Genomic DNA, 12,653 nt, shown 5'->3' on the forward strand with positions numbered 1-12,653 from the left:
TTCAATGTTCATAATTTTCTCTATTCCTGCTGCCACCATGTTCTTCCAATCCATTTTTATCTCTGTTTGACCACTCCAATTGCCTCCAAAGGCAAATTAAATTAAGATATATCCAGATTAATGTCATATTTAATAAAGTTTTAAAAGCAAAGCGTTGCCATTCAGGGTTACATACATATATAATAAAATTATATAAAGATGAGCAATAATCCCCTGCTTAATGTTAAGCTCTGAAATGCTCTTACCTCCTTCCTCACTGTGCTTTCTACCAGCTCTATCTTGTCTTTTAATTTACATACCGCATCCTTGGAGTTGCCACCTCTGATCCAAAATTTAAGTTGGAATTTCAGTTACGGACCCCTGAATTTTATGGACCCCTGAACATAAAACTAATTTATAACTTTATAGAGATTATTATAACTGTCATTTAAAAAAATATTTGTGTAATTATTTAGTATCTTTCTCCTCTTCTACATTATAAACTAAGGGCCTAAAATGCATATAAGAATTTATTATCTGCTGAATAATATTTAATTTAATAAATAGATGAAACATAATTGAATTTGAATCCAGATTTTGCTACTTTCTCTCTTTTTAAAAAAAATTATTGTCAGCTACATAATCATTTTAATTTTCAAGTTTCCCATATAAACAATGAAGAAACTATTATTACAAGATTTTGGTGCGTATCAAAGAAAATATTTTCAAATCTGTGAAGTATGTCATGATGTGAAGGTTGATAACAACAATTACTAGAGCATAATGCTGTCCCTAGGTATATTTACAGTGCTATCTTCAACAAACTTCACTAAATAGAGGTATCTGGATGTTATGGAAAGAGTATGATTTTATTGACCCACAAAGGAGTTGGACTTGAGATTCTGCCATTTATTAACTGTGTGCACTGGAGGAAACTCCAGTTTTAAGACCGGGTTTTTCTGAAGTAGGGGATAATAATACCTAACTCAAAATGCAAAAATAATGGACAGTATAGACTTTTTTTTAACCAAATGTGATATCTCTACAAAGTTATCTATATGATGATTTATAAAACTTGCAATTTAATATTACATTATCAAAACACTTTCACATATGTCATTCTGTTTAATCCCATGTTAATGAAATATTTTATAATTTAAAAAATGGAGAAAAATATAAGATTCTATATACCCATCACCCAGGATAAAATATAAATATTTTACAAATATACTAGAACTTCCTTGTGTTCTATCTCCTATTGCATGCCCTCTTCCTTAGAAGATAAGCAATATCCTGAAATTTAAATATTCCATTTCCATGTATCTCTCTATATACCTATTTTTCACGTTTCCACTAAACAATATACACCAATTTAACTTGTTTAAAAGAGACTTTATATAAATGATATTATATACATACATATATATAAATGTATGTACATATATATCTGCACATATCTTAAACTTGCCTTATTCATTCATCCTTATATTTATGAGATTTGCACTTATTTATTCAAAGTCTGTTTGTATCTGTATCTGTACTTATTGATACCTACAAGGTCTGTTTTTTTCCGTTTCACTATATAAATATATCAGAATTGAGAACTGATTTATCTATTTAATTATTCATGGTAATTTAGATCCGTACCATCCAATAGCATTTTCTGCAATGATGTCAATGTATATATGGCTATTGAGCATGTTAAGTGCAGCTGGTGCAACACAGTAAGTGATTTTATTTTATTTTAATTTAATTAATTGTTTTAAATTTACATAGCCACATGTGGTCAGTAGCTACTATACTGGACAGCACAGAATCAGATTGTTGCCAATTGTTGTTCCGTCAGCCAATGCTTGTGAATGACTCCTATGGACACGTGCGAGTTTCTCTTGGATATATATCAAGGGCTAGCATTGATCAGCCACAGGTCAGGCGGGTCCCAAAACTGTAATAGAATTGCCACATTGTTCTCTGAAGTTATTGTAAAAATTTATACCCCTACTGACAGTATATGAGAATTCCTGTGTTCCTACTTCCTACCTAACCCTTAATATTGTCAAGCTATAAAAATATCCATATTATGAGTCCTAAAAGATTTCTTGTTGTGCTTCTAATTTCTATTTACTTGATTACAGGAGAGGTTGTGCGCCTTTTCATGTTATTTATTGACCATTTGAAGTTCCATTTCTTTTAAACAGCTGCTCATAAAATTTGTCCCTTTTTTTTATTGGTGAATAATTTAAATGGAGATCAACTTTCAGTTAGGTATTAATATTCCCGTTGTGCTCAAGAAGAATCTGACACAAAGGGAAGCAGAGAATTGTGCAATGGCACAGTCATGCCAGTGATAAAGTTGTTTCCTTTTTTTTTTTTTTTTTTTTTCCCTGATCCTGGTCTCTTTCCTTTGGACTTTGGGATTTTGACAATTTTCTTATTCAGAGAAGCTGGAAAGGATCAAGCATCATGGTTCCTAGTTGCCACGTGTGTGACTTAACTGGGTTGGAAAACAGTGGATGTAGCTTGACTGTTGAGTGTTCTGTGGTCCACTGGAGCAGAGCATGTACTGAGTGTTGTTCAGATGACCCAGCCTGGGGACGTTCTCTGTTGAGATGCATAAAACATTTATTTTCTGGACCTGCCCAGCACAGCATTTTTCTATTGCCTCAGGTTCCTTTAGATTCAAAATCTCTCTTGAATTTCCTACCTTTAACACCTGCCCCTACAGTTCTTTCATCATCTCCTTCCTCCCTGGTATACAGCATACTCAAAACCTGTGTTTTGGTCAGCAACGGATTTAGAAGGTACAAAATTTGATATAGCTAAAATTTCTCCCTCCCTGCAGAATGGGCTCTCTTTCCTTCTATCAGAGTATGAGTATAAATATTCCTATATGTTACCATCTATATCTATAATAAGTTAAACAAGAGTTCATACTCACGTCCAATTCTAATTCATTGCCACAGGGATCATTCTATCCTCTTCCACTTGTTTATCTGTTTCTACTTGTTTATTCCACTATAAAAGTGAGAAGCTGTGTTCCTCAATCCACTATCCAATTATAGTTCTAATTACAATTGTCCAATTCAAGTAAACATGTATAGTGTTTCCAAAACTGTTAACCCATATCCCTGTGAGACACAATTTGGTCAAAGTACAGTGCAGTTGTGTGATACTTTTTGCTTTTAGTCATACAGACTCCGTATTTCCAAAGTTACTTAAGTCAGCACCTTTTCTCCCTACTTCCTTCAATAAAGCTGTTTCATTCATGTGTAAAACAGATTCTTTTGTCTCACTGCATTTCATCTGGGGTCCTCTGATATCCTAAATGATTTTCGTTTAAATTATATACATTGATGTTCAATTTTAGGCTATGATGTTCTACAGATTTTGACAAATGCGTAGTACCATATATCCACTATTAGAGTATCACACAGGATAATTCACTGCTCTAAAAAATCCCGTGTGCCTCATGTATTCAATCCTCCCACCACAAACCACCCCCCCTCGTTCCCTGGCAACCACTAAACTATTTATTGTCTTGTGATTTTGCTTTTCCAGAATGTCGTATAGTTGGAATCAAAGAGGATGTAATCTTTTCAGATTGACTTCTTTCTCTTACAAATATGCATTAAGATTTCTTCACGTCTTCTCATGGTTTGACAGCCAATTCCTTTTTATCCTGAATAGCATTCCATTGTATGGCTATACCACAGTTTATCCACTCACCTATTGAAGGACATCTTGGTTGATTCCAGTTGTGGACAAGTACAAATAAAACTGTTACAAACTTCCAGGTGCAAGGTTTTTGTTTTTTTGTGTGTGTGAATATAAGTTTTCAAATTAATTGTTTAAACACTTAGGAGGGTGACTGCTAGATTATGTGGTAAGATTATGTTTAACTTTGTAAGAAACTACCAAACTGTATTCCAAATGGGCTGTGCCATTCTGCAATCCTACCAGCAATGATTGAGAGTTACTGTTGTTCTGCATCCTGGTCAGTGTTTTGGAATTTAGCCATTTAATAGGTATATTGTGGTAGCTTGTTGTTTTAATTTCCATTTCCCTTAGGACAAGTGATGTTGAGCATCTTTGCTCATGTTTATTTGTTATCTGTGCGTCTTCTTTGATGAGGTGTCTGTCAGGTCTTTCACCCATTTTTCCTGTAGGTTGTTTGATTTCTTATTGTTGAGTTTTAGGTTTTTTTCTATATTTTGGACACAAGTCATTTATAAGATACGTGATTGGCAAATATTTTTCTGCAGTCTGTGATTTGTTTTTTCATTCTCTTAACAGAGTCCTGTCCTCTCTCTTCCTCTCCTCCCCAAAGACACAATGGAAACATTTCAGGATCTTCACTGTGAGAACATAGTAAGATTCCTTAAAAGTAAAGCCCATGAAAGTCTGTCCCCCCCACCCCAAGACTGAGGCCTCAGGATTTTTCACTGTCACCCAGTCCTTTCTCAGTTTCCAGCAATTCAGCAAGATTACCATGCAGTTCCTACTATTTTATGGCTCCTCAGCTGTGACTCTCTGAACACACCTGTCTCTCTAGGTTTCTAGGAGGCAGTTTGTTCTGTAAACTCTGTTCTCTGATACGTACCAGAAAAGTCATTGATTTTCACTGTGTACAGATTTTTCTCATTATAAGGATGAATGAGAGTGATAGCTTCCAAGCTCTTTACATGTTGGAACTGAAACTTGAAGTCTAACGTATTTTTTATAAATAGAATAAGGCTTTTGTTGTTGTTCTTTTTGCTTAGTCTATATTTGAATTTATGTTACTTTATTATTTCCTTTTTTGCGTTTTGATTCTTTTTTTCTGGTTTGGTCAATTACTATTGATTCTCTATTTCCCACTGTCAACTTGGAGAATTTAGTGTGTTTCTCTATTCCATTAATTGTTAACTTTCTTAACCTGGAATTCATGCATTTATTCAATGAATATTTATTGATTGTCCACTATTTATTTTTCTTTCTGGCATGGGAATAAAACAATGAATAAAATAGATAAGTCTTTACCATAGTAGAGTCTATATTTTAGTTATTCTAGTGAAGAAAAATGACACTAACAATGAAGCAAATAAGTGTACAATAAAATGTCAAGTAATAAGTACTATGAAGAAAAAAATAAATCAGGTAATGGGTTGGAAATTGATAAGATTATCCCATTAGTCATGATGTTTGAGAAAATTCTTTCTGAGGAGGATGTATATTTCTAATGTTAATCAAATGTGTATTTTTCTTGTTTAATTCAAAAACAAAACACTAAATGTTTTTCCCACAAATATGCTCTACTTCCGTCACTTACCATTACTTCTACAATGAGACCTTCAAAATGCTTCTATTTTCTTTCTCCCTATTTTCTCTTCAATATTAATGTCTATATTTACTTATTTAATCTATTATTAGAATTTTCCTTACAATATCTCATCTATATATTTTTATTTAATTTATATTATATTGTAAATATTTATTTTTATTTATTTGTATGTATATCCTTAGATATTTATGTGAAATATGCATTGCTATATGTTTTACATTTTTCTTCACTCATCATTTTCTTTTTTAAAAAACTTTTTCTCATTGTAGAGATTAAAAAAATATTTGTTGGTTAGAGTCCTCACTCAAATATCTCCTTTATACAAGATTCATGAGTGATAAACTCTTGAATAACCACAAATATCCTTCTTTTTCCCTATTAACATATTGACAGCTTTGTTGGGTATAAAATTTATGTATCACACTCATTTTCTGTTGATGTTATACTACCACCTTTTAGCTTCCGATGTTGCAAATGGAAAATCCAACACTAGTCTGATCTTTCCTTTTTTAAGTAAATGTTTCCCCTATCTTGAGTTTATAAGATTTTCTCTTCATCTTTGACTTTTTTATATTTGGTTCTAAGACTCCTTATGTGTGGTGTTACTTTTCTTTATCTGCTCACTAGAGCCCCAGTATTTTGTGGGAATTCCTTGAGTAATGGTGGTTCTACAAATGGTGCAAGGTAAAGATGGTTGGTAATTTGTCAGCAAGTAGGGTGCACATTCTCGTTGAGCTATCAATGCTCTTTGCTTTCCTAGCCTCATGAATAGGAAGACTGAGACACTTTTGATTCCTTGGACACCAGGTAGATCAGGCAAGCCCATACATTCAATGTGGTTCTTAAACTTCTGTGAATCAGGCTCTTTCTAGGAGAAAGATGTAAATATAGATATAGAGATGTTATGTTTTTGTCTTTATACTAGAGCACTCTTAAAGTGGCCTCTAGTCCCTGCACTGGCCTGAAGAGCCTTACATCACCCCTGTTCTATTGGGTTCCCCTAAAACCAAAGTCCTCCTTCCCACTCAGTTACCCTCAGGGCCCAGAAACTGCTTGCCTCAGGAAAACAAGCTGAGTTACAGTTTGGAGTGAAAGAGAAGAAAGATGCTTATGAGTCACCATTTTTCTGGAATCTATTCCAGAAATTGCCTTTATGGTTATTTATTGATAATTTTGAGTTATAAGCTGCTACCCAGGCCCTCAGAAAAATGCTCAGGCTAATTGGATGAAGACAACCTTAAGAAATATAGTCAAAATGATTCCTTATTTGTCTTTTCAAAAAATATCCATATGGTCCAAAATGAGCACATATTTTTCCAACAAGCAAACACATTTTCAACTTATTCATATTTTGTTAAGATTTGACAAGATTTATTATTTGGCAGAATAATTTCAATAAAGTCAAAAGAAGGATTTTAGCCATATTCTTATATTCTGGAGAGAAATTCTATTTATTCTTTTTTTTTGGTGAGAACATTTAAGTTCTACTCTCTTAGCAAAAGAAATTCTATTTATCCTTTGAAGTAATTGCTGAATCTCCTCAAAATAATTCACACCTTCCTCTGAATCACTTTTGTTAGTATTTGGTTAATATTATGATGTAATTAGTTGTTTGAATATCAATCTCTCTAAATATTTTTCTCCATGAACACTTGAGCTGTATATATTGTATTTCTGAATGTAGTCCTCAGCACATATAGATGTTCAATATATGTTGACTTGAGTGTAATATTCAGTCATGAAGATATTTGGTCATATGATACATTAGAGAGAACTCAATGATCAATTTTAAGAGTCCTTATAGAGACGACTTGTCAGAAGGGTTATTGCTTAAAAGGGAAATTAAATTTAATTCTTACCCTTTATCAACACAAAGTCTAGAGTTATGTGTAACAAAATTCCATATAATTCTCAGAATAAATGAATACATACCAAAATATAGGTTTTTCTTAATAAATGAGATCCTATTCTCAGTTGTAATCAAAACTGTGCCTAGATTTCTTTTATCACATTAAAGTTCATATGGTTATCACAAATTCACTCAATAATAACTTAGAATGAATTTTTCAATAACTCACATGTTAATTTGCCTCAGAGTTTACTGTAAAGGGGAGCTACTGCTATCATAAATCTCTGGAGCATTGTCTGGGGTAGGTAAAAGTTTAATAAGTAAATGACTTCTCTTGTATAAGTTCATGTGGGAAGCACTGTAGAAAGTTTCAACAGAGGCAAGGTCTCCATCTGTTAGGATCAAGACACAGGTTTTGTAGCCTTGAGCATGACTTTGGACCAGACAGTTTTTGTTATTCCTTCCAATGATGAGATTCAATTAGCCTAGAATTACAAAAATTCCTTGCCTATATAACACCAAGGAAAATAATTTGTCTTGGAGAAGTACCACAATGATTGTTTTTAAAGCAGATAGCAGATGCACAGCCTACACAGGTGGCAATATGATTCAGGTCAGGTGTGCTGAGGTTTCTAAATTGATACTGAGTTTATCCCAAGGGACATAACACCATCTGTTACCAGTTAGGTTAGTTATTTTTATTATTGTTGAACTCATTTGACTCTTCAAGTGGATAGATGATGTTAGTTTTCCCTTATAGAAATAAAGTACATGACATTGATGGATATATCTTGACTTTTAGAACTGTCATTAAGTAATAGTTACTTTAGTTTTCAAATATGCAGGTCGTGAAAATCATTTTATTATTTTTTAATTCTAAATTGGAGGCAAAATATTATATATCTAGCCAATATTTCTAATGTACTCCACAAACAGTTAAGAATTATTTCATTTTCCAATATTATCTGCCTGTACTGAGACAGTGTCTCATTTATGTCAAGTAGCCCAATGGTAAGTTTACTGATCCCGGCTTTGGAATGATCAGAGCAAACAGCTGCTGAGGACCAGAGGTTCCATTGCCACATGTGTTCCTAATTAGCTCGGGCATCTACGAGGCTTGGCAGCAGGCAAAAGAGCCAGACTGTGTACAGTTTTGGAGTTTGGTAAGGAAGGAGATAAGGAGCTTGGATGTCCAGCATCCACCAGGCTAGACCACCTGCATGATAGCAGTTTCAGATAGCGTCCCTATCATAGCATTTGCAGTAACCTGCAACTCAGGTCCTGCCCTGTATGTGCCCCAGTGAGAGCAAGAGTGGACTGCAGCCTCTACTGTACCAGATTGAGTTATGCCTGCCTGGTCCTAAGGCTATCTCAATCAATAAGGGGCCTTGCCTAAGGAACAAGAGGGAGCAGTCCAACCCCACTGCCCAATAACTCGGCTTGTGTACTGACTTCTGGCCTGAGGTGATACTGAAGACTGTTCCTGCTAAGTAGGAGGCAGCAGCTTGGGAATTTGCTGGGGCGGGGCACTAAGGGTTAGGATCATGGAAAATGTCCCAGTGTTGTTGGAGGCTAGCCTGCAACCCAGATCATCCTTTTAAAACCAGTGCTTTGTCCATGACTAATACTAGAAAGCCAATGTGATTATTCTTTTGGTCAGTCAGGTGTAGAGCCACTTTGTAAGGGTCCTCACAAGGGTGACCTGCATTATGATATAGAAACAGATTTGGATTCCATGATTCATATTACATTTTTGTGGACTGATAGGAACCAGCCTAGGAGTAACACATATAATAATTAGAATTGATTTATAATATTAGAGGAAACTCCAAGTCTGCTCTACTCAGTCTCCCATGAGGTACAAATCAGCTCCTACAGCTTCGAATAAACTACACTCTAGGCCTTGTGCTAGGTATTTTTAATAATGTGTTTTATTTCATCCTTGTACCAAGTAGGTGAGATAAGTGTAATTGTTAAAATTTTAGAGTGTGACTGACGATTAGCATTTTTAAGTTACCCACTTTCACAAAACAGGAAGTGATTTTTTTTTCCCAACTATACTACAATAACTCATTATTAAATCTCTTCATGGTTTAAAACATTTCTGGAATATTTTTGCATGTTCATATGTAGCAGAAAATAAACCTTCAACTTATACATAATGATTATTTTGTCTCAGGGTTGGAAAAAACAGAGATAAAACACATTTTCTGTGCTTTATTTAATAAATTCTCATAATCTAGAGGGAAAGTAAAATTTAACACATATATACATATATATATATATATAAATCAAATCAAACAAACATTCAACTGAAATACAGTGTGAGAGGTATATACATATTCAGATTGGCACACAGAGGGGCAACAGCTAGCCTCTGAAATAATGCCAGATGAAAAATAACTATTTTTATATCTGTATTAGGCTTGCATTTTTTTATAATCATATTTTTGAATGTCACAAAGATGAAATAAATTATCTTTACTTCCAGAAAATTACTGTTAGGCTTTGAAAACAGCTAAGAACTATTAGTATTTCTAGATCTACAATATAATTTCTAAGTAAAATTGAGTTTAAAAAAAATCAGCTATTCTTTTTCTTTCACAAAGTAAAAATTATGCTTACAGAATGCTTTTATTTAGTTTAAATTAATGTATAGATTTAAACATTGTGAGAAATCACATCATACTATCCAACCAATCTTCTATTTATAATGCTATGATAATGCACTTTAGAAACTGCCCTGTGAAAGCCTTTCAGTTTTATCTCATTGGAGGTTTCTGCAAGTAAAGGAAATTCAGTAAGCTAATCAAATGTGAATATATTTTAAATTTAATGAAAGAACGGTTTGAAGGAGAATAATCAACCTACAGATCTCTTGGGCTCAAATGTGACATCAATGGCATCCATCAAAAACAGTAGGAAGTTGAGGCCATATATTTAACTTGTTCCATGTCAGAAGCCTCTTCTAATATATGGTCCTGATGCAGTGTGTACTAATATTAACCTAAATATAACTTCTTCACAGTAGAAACTTTATTCAAAAAATGTAGGACAAATAAAAACAGCTCTTTTAATATTAAAGCAAATTCTTCATGTTATTTTAAGTCCTGATTTGCATACAATAAAATTGAAAGTTTTAAGGGAACAATTCAAAGACTTTGACAAATATATACAGAAAAGTGAGCACTACACTTCAGATATAGAACATTCCTATTGTGTCAAAAAATTTTCTTGTACCCCTCCCTCTAGCCAGAGCCCATAACAGCCATTGACCTGATTTTTATCTCTATAGTTTTTCCTTTTTGAGAATATCATACAAATGGAATTGTTTTATATGAGGCCTTTTATGTCTGCTTCTCACCCTTCACATTTTGGGATTCATCCATGTTGTTGCATGTATCAGCATTTTTTTTTATTGTGGAGTAGTTGTCCATTCAATGAATATGCCTAAATTTGACGGTTCATCATGTGAAGGACAATTGGGTTGTTTCCAGTTTTCGGCTATGAGGATTAAAAAAATACTGTGGATAGTCACACGAAAGTCTTTGTGTGAGCCCATGTTTTCATTGTTGGTGAATAGCTGGGAGTGGAATTGCTGGGTTGAATGACAAATGTGTTTTTAAGTTTATGGGAAACTGTCAAACATTTTCCAAAGTGGCTGTAACATTTTGCATTCACACCAACAATGTGTAAGAGTTCTGGTTGCTCCATATCCTCACTAGCACTTGTTATTTTCATTTTTTTTTTTTTGCCTATGTAATTGGTTTGAACTGGTATTCATTGTGCTTTTAATTTGTGTTTTCCTAAAGACTAATGAATTTGAGCATTTTTCCATATCTTGTTGCCATTCGTATGTCTTCTTTGGTGAAGTACCTGTTCAAATCTTTTTTTTTTAATTAGATCATTTGTCTTTTAATTACTGAATTATAAGAATCCTTTATATAGTCAGATATAAATCCTTATACCAATATATGTTTTAAAAATATTGTCTACCAGTTGGTAGCGTCTCCTTTCATTTTCTTTTTTTTTTTTTTTTAGTTTTCATTTTTTATTTATATAAAATGTTATATTATACATATCACTTGCAATATTAGTGTATTGATTTTAAATTCTAGTATTTATTTATTTATTTATTTTTAATTTTTTGTTTATTGCAGTAACATTGGTTTATAACATTGTAAAAATTTCAGGTGCACATCACTGTACTTCTATTTCTGCACAGATTACATCATGTTCACCACCAAAATACTAATTACAACCCATCACCACACACATGTACCGAATTATCCCTTTCACCCTCCTCCCTCCCCCCTTCTCCTCTGGTAACCACCAATCCAATCTCTGTCTCTATGTGTTTGTTTATTGTTGTTATTATCTACTACTTAATGAAGGAAATCATATGGTATAATGTAAAGTGAAATAAGTCAGAGGGAGAAGGTCAAATACCGTATGATTTCCTCCTTTCATTTTCTTAAAAGGGTTTTATGAAGTATAAAACTTTTTTTTTTGAGGAAGTCAAATTTATCTTTTTTCTTTTATGATTTTTGCTTTTTTGAGTTTTAACAAAGAAAACTGCCTAAGTGAAGGTCAGAAAGATTTTCCTTAATGGTTCCTATTAGAGATTTCATAGTTTTAATTTTTATTTTGAATTTTGAGATAAAATTTTAGTAAACTTTGGTATATGGTGAAAGATAGGGTTCACAGTTCGCATTTTTTTGCATGTATATTTCTAAAATTTCCAGCATCATTTGTTGAAAATATCCTTTTTCCCTTAAATTACTTTTGTATCTTAGCGCCTTTGTCAGAAATGAATTGACCATGTAGAGTGAGTAGATTTCTGGAAGCTCCATTGATCCACATGTCTGTCCTTAAGCCTATATTACACTGTTTTAATAATTTCACTTTTATGGCAAATTGTGAAATCAGGTGACCTGAGTCCTCTAGCTTTATTCTTCTTTTTCATTTTTTTGACTTTTCTGGACACCAAATTTTCCATAAAAATTATTTTATAATCAGTGTGTCCACTTCTACCAAGATTCTGTTGGAATTTTTACTGAGATTGCATTGAATATATATGTAATTTTTGGGGGAACATTGAAATCTTATTATTGTTGAGTCTTCCAATTCATGGACATCATATATGTCTCTATTTATTTACTTCACTTTCAATTTTTCTCAGGAATACTTTGTAGTTCACAATACATGGGTCTTACATATATTCTATGAAATTTATCCCTACCTAGTTCATGTTTTTCATGCTATTATAAATGTTTCCTTTTCAATTCTATCAGTCCTTTTTTATGTATTTTGAAGCTCTTTTTTGGATGTGTTCTTATATATTTAGGATTGTGTGTCTTCTTGGCGAATTGACTCTTGTAACATTGTGAAAACCCTTCTTTATCCTTTGTAGTATTCTTTGTTTTAAACTCTACTTTTACTGATATTTATGTAGCCAGTCAAGATCCTGTGGATTTGTTTTTGCATAGTCTAACATATTTAGTA

The sequence above is a fragment of the Diceros bicornis genome, chromosome 12 (assembly GCF_020826845.1).
Source record: "Diceros bicornis minor isolate mBicDic1 chromosome 12, mDicBic1.mat.cur, whole genome shotgun sequence".
Lineage (NCBI taxonomy): Eukaryota > Metazoa > Chordata > Mammalia > Perissodactyla > Rhinocerotidae > Diceros > Diceros bicornis.